This window comes from Papio anubis, chromosome 1, assembly GCF_008728515.1.
Source record: "Papio anubis isolate 15944 chromosome 1, Panubis1.0, whole genome shotgun sequence".
NCBI classification, from domain to species: domain Eukaryota; kingdom Metazoa; phylum Chordata; class Mammalia; order Primates; family Cercopithecidae; genus Papio; species Papio anubis.
The window spans coordinates 128,225,070-128,231,329 of NC_044976.1; the positions used below are offsets into that span (position 1 = coordinate 128,225,070).

The 6,260-nt window shown below is 38.9% G+C and overlaps 1 long non-coding RNA gene across 3 annotated transcripts in view; it reads left to right on the forward strand.

Annotated features, from left to right (window-relative positions):
- The first annotated feature begins 358 nt into the window (after positions 1 to 358).
- LOC103876822 overlaps positions 359 to 6,260 on the forward strand; it is a 58,269-nt gene continuing 52,367 nt past the window's right edge. For 2 of the 3 annotated variants that reach the window (XR_004177798.1, XR_004177799.1), the window contains exons 1-2: positions 849 to 1,630; positions 3,158 to 3,653. This is a non-coding gene — a long non-coding RNA (uncharacterized LOC103876822). Of the gene's footprint in view, positions 826 to 848; positions 1,631 to 3,157; positions 3,654 to 6,260 lie in introns of those variants that run through there. The other variant, XR_004177800.1, reaches the window with a different exon arrangement.

Genomic DNA, 6,260 nt, shown 5'->3' on the forward strand with positions numbered 1-6,260 from the left:
TTCTATTTCAGTCTAAAGCCATTTTCTTCATTTCCCAGCACATCCTCTCTGTGTCTAATTTTCCAACTCCGTCTCCTTTTGCTCTTCTTTCTGTTCCCTCTTGCCTTCTCATACTTGCTCCTCTTCCTGAGAGCTAACATTTATTAAATGCTTACTATGTAATTATGCAGTGCTTAAGATTTCACACATTTAAGTGAGCCGAGATCACACCACTGCACTCCAGCCTGGGCAACAGAGCGAGACTCCGTCTCAAAAAAAAAAAAAAAAAAAAAAAAGGATTTCACACATTTAATCCTCACAATAAGTTTGTAGGTTCAATTTTATTATATTTTACTGTTATTCCCATTATTTAGAGATTAAAATGGGTTGGAGAGTTTGAGTGATTTAACTAAGCCTACTAATTCTTACCTGAATTTCAACTCAGCTTTTCATGACTCCACAAGTTACTGTCTTGATGTCTGTGTGCTATATCCTCCAGTAAAATTTCCCTGAACGTTTCCCTTTGCTGAGTATGGGAGTATGGCAGTTACTTTCCAGGATGATAAGCAGATCTGTATCCTCTGCTTCTTGGGCAATAGCTAGACTATTTTTCCTACCCCTTGAGATAAGCAAGGAACTGTGATTGAATTCTGGCAGATGAAATGTGGGAAGGATGAATGCATGCCACTTTCAGGAATGGCCTCTAGAGTCTCCCGGATGATCTGCCACATACTCCCTCCTTTCGCAGAGAGTTTGGAAGCCCCGAAGATGGTGGTACCATGAGATGTAAGGAGCCTAGGATCCTGAATGATCATGTGGAGCAGAGCCTTGCCCTTCACCCTGGGAGTAAGTGATGGGGTGTTTTGTTTTAGAGAGTTTCTAAGATTTCTAGGATCATCTGTTAAAACTGCTAGTGTTATCTTCCCTAACACATAGACCTAGGGCCTATTAGTTCTAATGTTACTTTCGTATTATATGGAAATTATCTCTTTATGCATCTATCTCTTCCAGTATATTACTGGGGAAATTTCACAAAGAGAGACACTTTTCCCCCTAACCTGTATGTTGGTCAAAGGAGACACCTTTTTCTGATCAAAGTTTGTATTTGGTATACTAAGTCTTCAATAAATGTTTGTTGACATAGAAACATATCTGTAGTAAATACCAATACTAATGATTAACATGTATTGGGTGCTTATATGAGAAAGACATATTATCAGGCACTTACACTCATCGCTTTATATAATCCTCATAATTCACAATTCAGCACTTACCATATATTGGTTTCTATAGGATGCAGTGGGCATACATTAGTGAACAAAACAGATAAGAGTCTCTGTCTTCATAAAGCATAAACAATAGGTGAAACAATCAGATAAATAAATGAGAATATTTTAGAATATTTGATAGTGAAAAGTGGCATTGGAGAAACATGAGGTAGAGTAGGATGAAGGAGGTTGATAAGGGTTGGGGCATGTTGCTATTCTAAACATGTGGCAACAGAAGACCTCCTTAAAAAGATAGCATTTGAACAGGCACTGAAGGTTGTGAGGTCACAGACAGTGGTTGCCACGGGAAGAGCATTACAGTCAGAGAGAATAGCAAGTGCAAAATCTTGGAAGAAGAAATGTGCTGACAGCAGCTGTACAAGGTAGGTGTTATCTTCATTTTACACAGAAGGAAATAAAACCCAGAAAATGTAAGTAACTTGTCTAAGGGCTTATACTAATAAGTGGGACATTATGGATTTGAACTAAAATCTTTTGAATTTAAAAATCTGTATTCTGTTTTGATACACTCCCTCTGTCTGCAACTTTTACTAATTACACTAAAAGAATACACACACACACACACACACACACACAGAGCATTCTAAAAGAAACATGGTGGTAAATACTGAAGAGTAGCTGTTTCAATAGCAATTTAAGCTCCTTCTAGAGTGACTTCTTGTTCAATAGGAAGTAGAAGGGTAAAGCCAGGGTCTTTGCATATAGCCTCTTTTCCACTAAACAGACCACCTGCAAGACTCAGAAGTGAGCTTGAGTCTAGTTAAATCATAATTGTGTGGCTATTCTGGAAGCTGGGTGATGCAAGTGGATATTTTGCTTTTTCTGAGCTATGGCCTTTGGTTGTCTAATCGTGTAGTACCGAGTGGCAATTAGGCAGCTTTTTGACTCGAGAACTTTTGCAGTAGCAGCAGAGGCCCCACGGATCTTGAGTCAGCTGTGGTGATAGTGGCTTGTCAGGCCAGTTTGGCAGTTTGCTTCTGGAAGTTGTTCCTAGAGGCCCAGCCTAGAGCCTTACTCTCTAGTCTTTCCACTAATACCCTAAACAAATTCCTTTCTTCATAAACCAGTTAGGGTGGCCTCTATTGTCTGCCACTGAACCCTGACTGGTAGAGCAACTGGCAGGAAAATGGGGTGACTATGATTCTCTTCAATGATTCTAAGCAGGCTTCTAGTTTACTGTCATTTGTATACATATGGCCTGCTCACCTATTTTGTTTCTATGATCCAAAGTTCTTGTCAGTCATAGTATTGTCATTACCATTTTCTCATTATTGTAGCCATGCCTTCTTTTGTCTCTGCTACTCTGAGACTCCATCATAATCAGGGGGCCTACTTGTGAGACAATGTCTTCACTTTTGCCCTTGATCTATTTCTATTATACTTTTCAAAGGTGCTGGTACTTTTATCACTAATGTATTTTTCAATGCTCTGTGGAAATACCCTTTTAAGAGATACAGGGCACACGTGAATGGAACATGTGTGATAAATCCACCGCAACAATTCCATCTCTATACATCTTTGAATTTTTCTTCTACATTATACCAAGGACCTGTTATTACCTCACTTTATTTTTCCAAGGCCATTGTTGCCTAAGATTTTGATCCACCAAGAGAGAACTAATTAGAATCACTCCCAGCTGCTTGATCTAGTCCATTGAGTTGAGTCTCTTCCAAGTGTATCTGTATCAATTCATTTAGCCTCAAACAGAATTATATTCCTCTATCCTTGGTCTACTATTCTCAGCAAAATATACAGATTTCTGCTGTTAAAATTAATAGTTAAATAAATTCTATTAAATCTAATTCTTCCTTTATGGGGATTTATTGTGCAATTAGGTGTCTGCAACATGTTGGGATAGTAAATTAAATTGTTGCTTCTATTCTTTTAAGGAAGAAGCCCAACATTTGATACGCCTCTGGATCTTGGAAGCAACAGACGTCACATTTGGTTGCCTATTCTCACTCAATAACTGGATAACTCACAAATCTATCATCTTTGAGTGGGTCCCTGAGCAAGCTAGGGGTCTTTAGCTTGTCTAGGTTATAGCGCAAGCAGCACGGACTTTGGCTTTTAGGATCCAGCATATCCAAAGAGCCCAAAACTGTTATGGCTGGTCAGGATGTTGTGTAAGGGCTACAGCAAGGCTCTACAAGAGAATCACAGTTGAGAACCATAAAATTTTGGAGCAAAACTATGTTCTCTTCAAGTAACTTTTCTTTTTCACTGAACACTTGAACATGGCCCATCAGAGACCTGAGCTGTTCCCCATGAACTGGAAGCTGTCTGATCCACTAAGCAAAACTTCATAATATATTGAGGATTATTCCATCATTAAGTGGAAGTGATTTACAGGAGGTCTCACTCCAGAATGGTCTGAAAGCAATGGTAAGTTGAATAAACAATGAATAGCTCATATTCTGCTGCTTTTTTACTTCTCTCTCTCAACCAGCAACTGTGACCTAGTGGTGAGTTCCCTATGACCAACTGACAGAGGAGGAAAAAACAGTCTATCCTAGTTTAAATACACCCTCACGTCAGCTGAGGGTGCCAACTGCAGCACCACAACCACATTTGGGAATCCCTGGAGGATTGTGACAAAGGTGGGTATTCCCAGTGGTCCACTTTACCTGGAAGATGAGATGTCCAGAGGTGAGGTTCTACTCTGATTCATGAGCGGTGGCTAGTGTTTGGAGCTGTATGGTCAGGATTTGGAAAGAATAAAACTGCAAGATTAGGGAAGAATCATATTGTTGGACCTCTTCCAATGGATCTAGAGTACGAGAATATTTGTATCTTATGAGAATACTCATCCAAGGCCTTACTGAGGAAGATTTCAGTAATCAGGAGGCTGTGGTCACGTGCTCTGGCTGAATGTCAGGCAGCCTCTTTCTCCAGTTACTCCAGCGATTGCTCAAAGGGCTCATTAATGAAGTGGCCTTCGTGGAAGGTGCAGAGTTTATGGAATGATTCAGTAACATAAGCTTGTACTCACCCAGGCCTCTCTGACCACTGCTAAGTGCCCAATTGACAGACATAGAGGCCAAATCTGAGCCTCTGATGGAGAGTCAGATCCTCAGCGGCCCGTGTGCTCTGTGGTTGTGGATTATTTGCAATGGATCCTTTCCATCATGGAGAAGGCAACGATTTTCCTCACTGAAACAGATGATTCATTCATTCAAAAATATCGATTAAACACCTACTATGGACCAGGCAGAGTTCTAGGTACTTGGGGTATATCAATGAACAAAGAGAACAAGGTTTGTTGCCCTTAAGAAATCTAGTTTTTAGAGAGATGATACGCAGTAAGCGTAGTAAATCGGCAACGTTTGTTTCAAAGTATGTTTGAAAGTGATAAGTGCTATGGAAAAAAAGCAAATCAGGGTAAGGGAGACTGGAGGTGCTGAAGATGGGGGGGAAGTAGTTTCCAAATTTACATGTGACTCAAAGCCTTGAGTCACCAGGGCAGACCTCAAAGCTTTGGTAGATATCAGGGAGGAAGAGCATTCTAAGCAGAGAGCAGCTCATGCAAAGGCCTCAAACAAGCATTTACCTGGTGTGTGCAAGAAGCAGTACGGAAGGCAGCACTTCCTCTGTGAAGTGCTAAGGGGAAGAATGGCAGGAGACTGGCAGCAATGGAGGCAATCAGGTGTAGCCTTGTGGGCACTTAGGGCCTCTGGCTTTCACTGTAAGAGAGATGGGGAGGCACTGCAGGGTTTTGAGCACAGTGACCACAGTGCTGAGAATGGGCTGTGGGGATGAAAGGGAAAAAGAAGGGAGACATGAAGCTACCACTGTAACAGAAGTGAGTGGCACCTCAGACAAGAGTAGAATAATGGGGTGGTATAACGAGGCAGTCTTCTGGGTGTAGATATTTTAACTCTTTATTATGGAAAATTAAAACATGCAAAAGTAAAGAGTAGCATAAACCTCCTCTTCTTACCCATCACCCAGCTTCAGAAATGGTACACATATGACCGATCCTGCTACGTCTATACCTACCTACTTCCTACCCACCCTCACTTCATAGGGTTATTTGAAACCAAATCACATAATTTCATCTACTAATTTCATGTACACTGAATCTACATTAATAAACTTTAATCTAATACTTCAGTATAAGCTATAAAAGTGAATATACTTTTGCTTTGATAAAAACATCACTACAATAAACTATCATTTATATATAAAACACACAACAATTTCTTAATATTAGTGTACACATTTTTCTTAGTATCTCATAGGTAATTTTTTTTTCTTAATTTGAGTCAGGATCCAAACAAGACCCATGCATTCCTTTTGGTTGAATTGTCTCAAGTCTCATTTAATTGATATGTCTTCTCTTTTACTTTTTCTCTTTTTTGGGGGTGATACATGTGACAAATTCATCCATTCATATAATTTGTAAAGATCAAATCAATGTAATTGGCGTATCTATCACCTTAAATATTTGTCTTTTCTTTATGTTGGAAATATTCTAATTACTTTTCATCATTTTTCTTTTCTTCTTGCTCCCTTTCTTCCTCTCTCTCCTTTTCATTTCTTTTTTTTTTTTTTTTTTTTTTTTTTTTTTTTTTTTTTTTTTTTTTTTTTTTTTTTTTTTTTTTTGCCATTTGTTTGTTAAAGAAGCCAGGTCATTTGCCCAATAGCACTTTTTCTCAGTTTGTGTTTTGCTGGTTGCAATCCCATAATATTATTTAAACAAGTTCCTTTTTTCCATGGATTTTCTATAAAACAAGTATTTAGTTAGAAAGACTTGAATGGATTCAGTTTTAACATTTGGGGCATGGATACTTTGTAGGTGGTATTGTACACTTCCATCAGGAGACCTATAAGATTTGGCTGCTGGTTTTTGTCAATTATTTAACCAGTAGGTATATCATGAAACATCCATACAAAATTGTGGCTCCCTATTTCTTTTATTCTTTCTTCATTTATTGCAAGAGTTATTCTCACATTAATGAAGTAGTAACTCAAAGACACAGTTCCTACAAG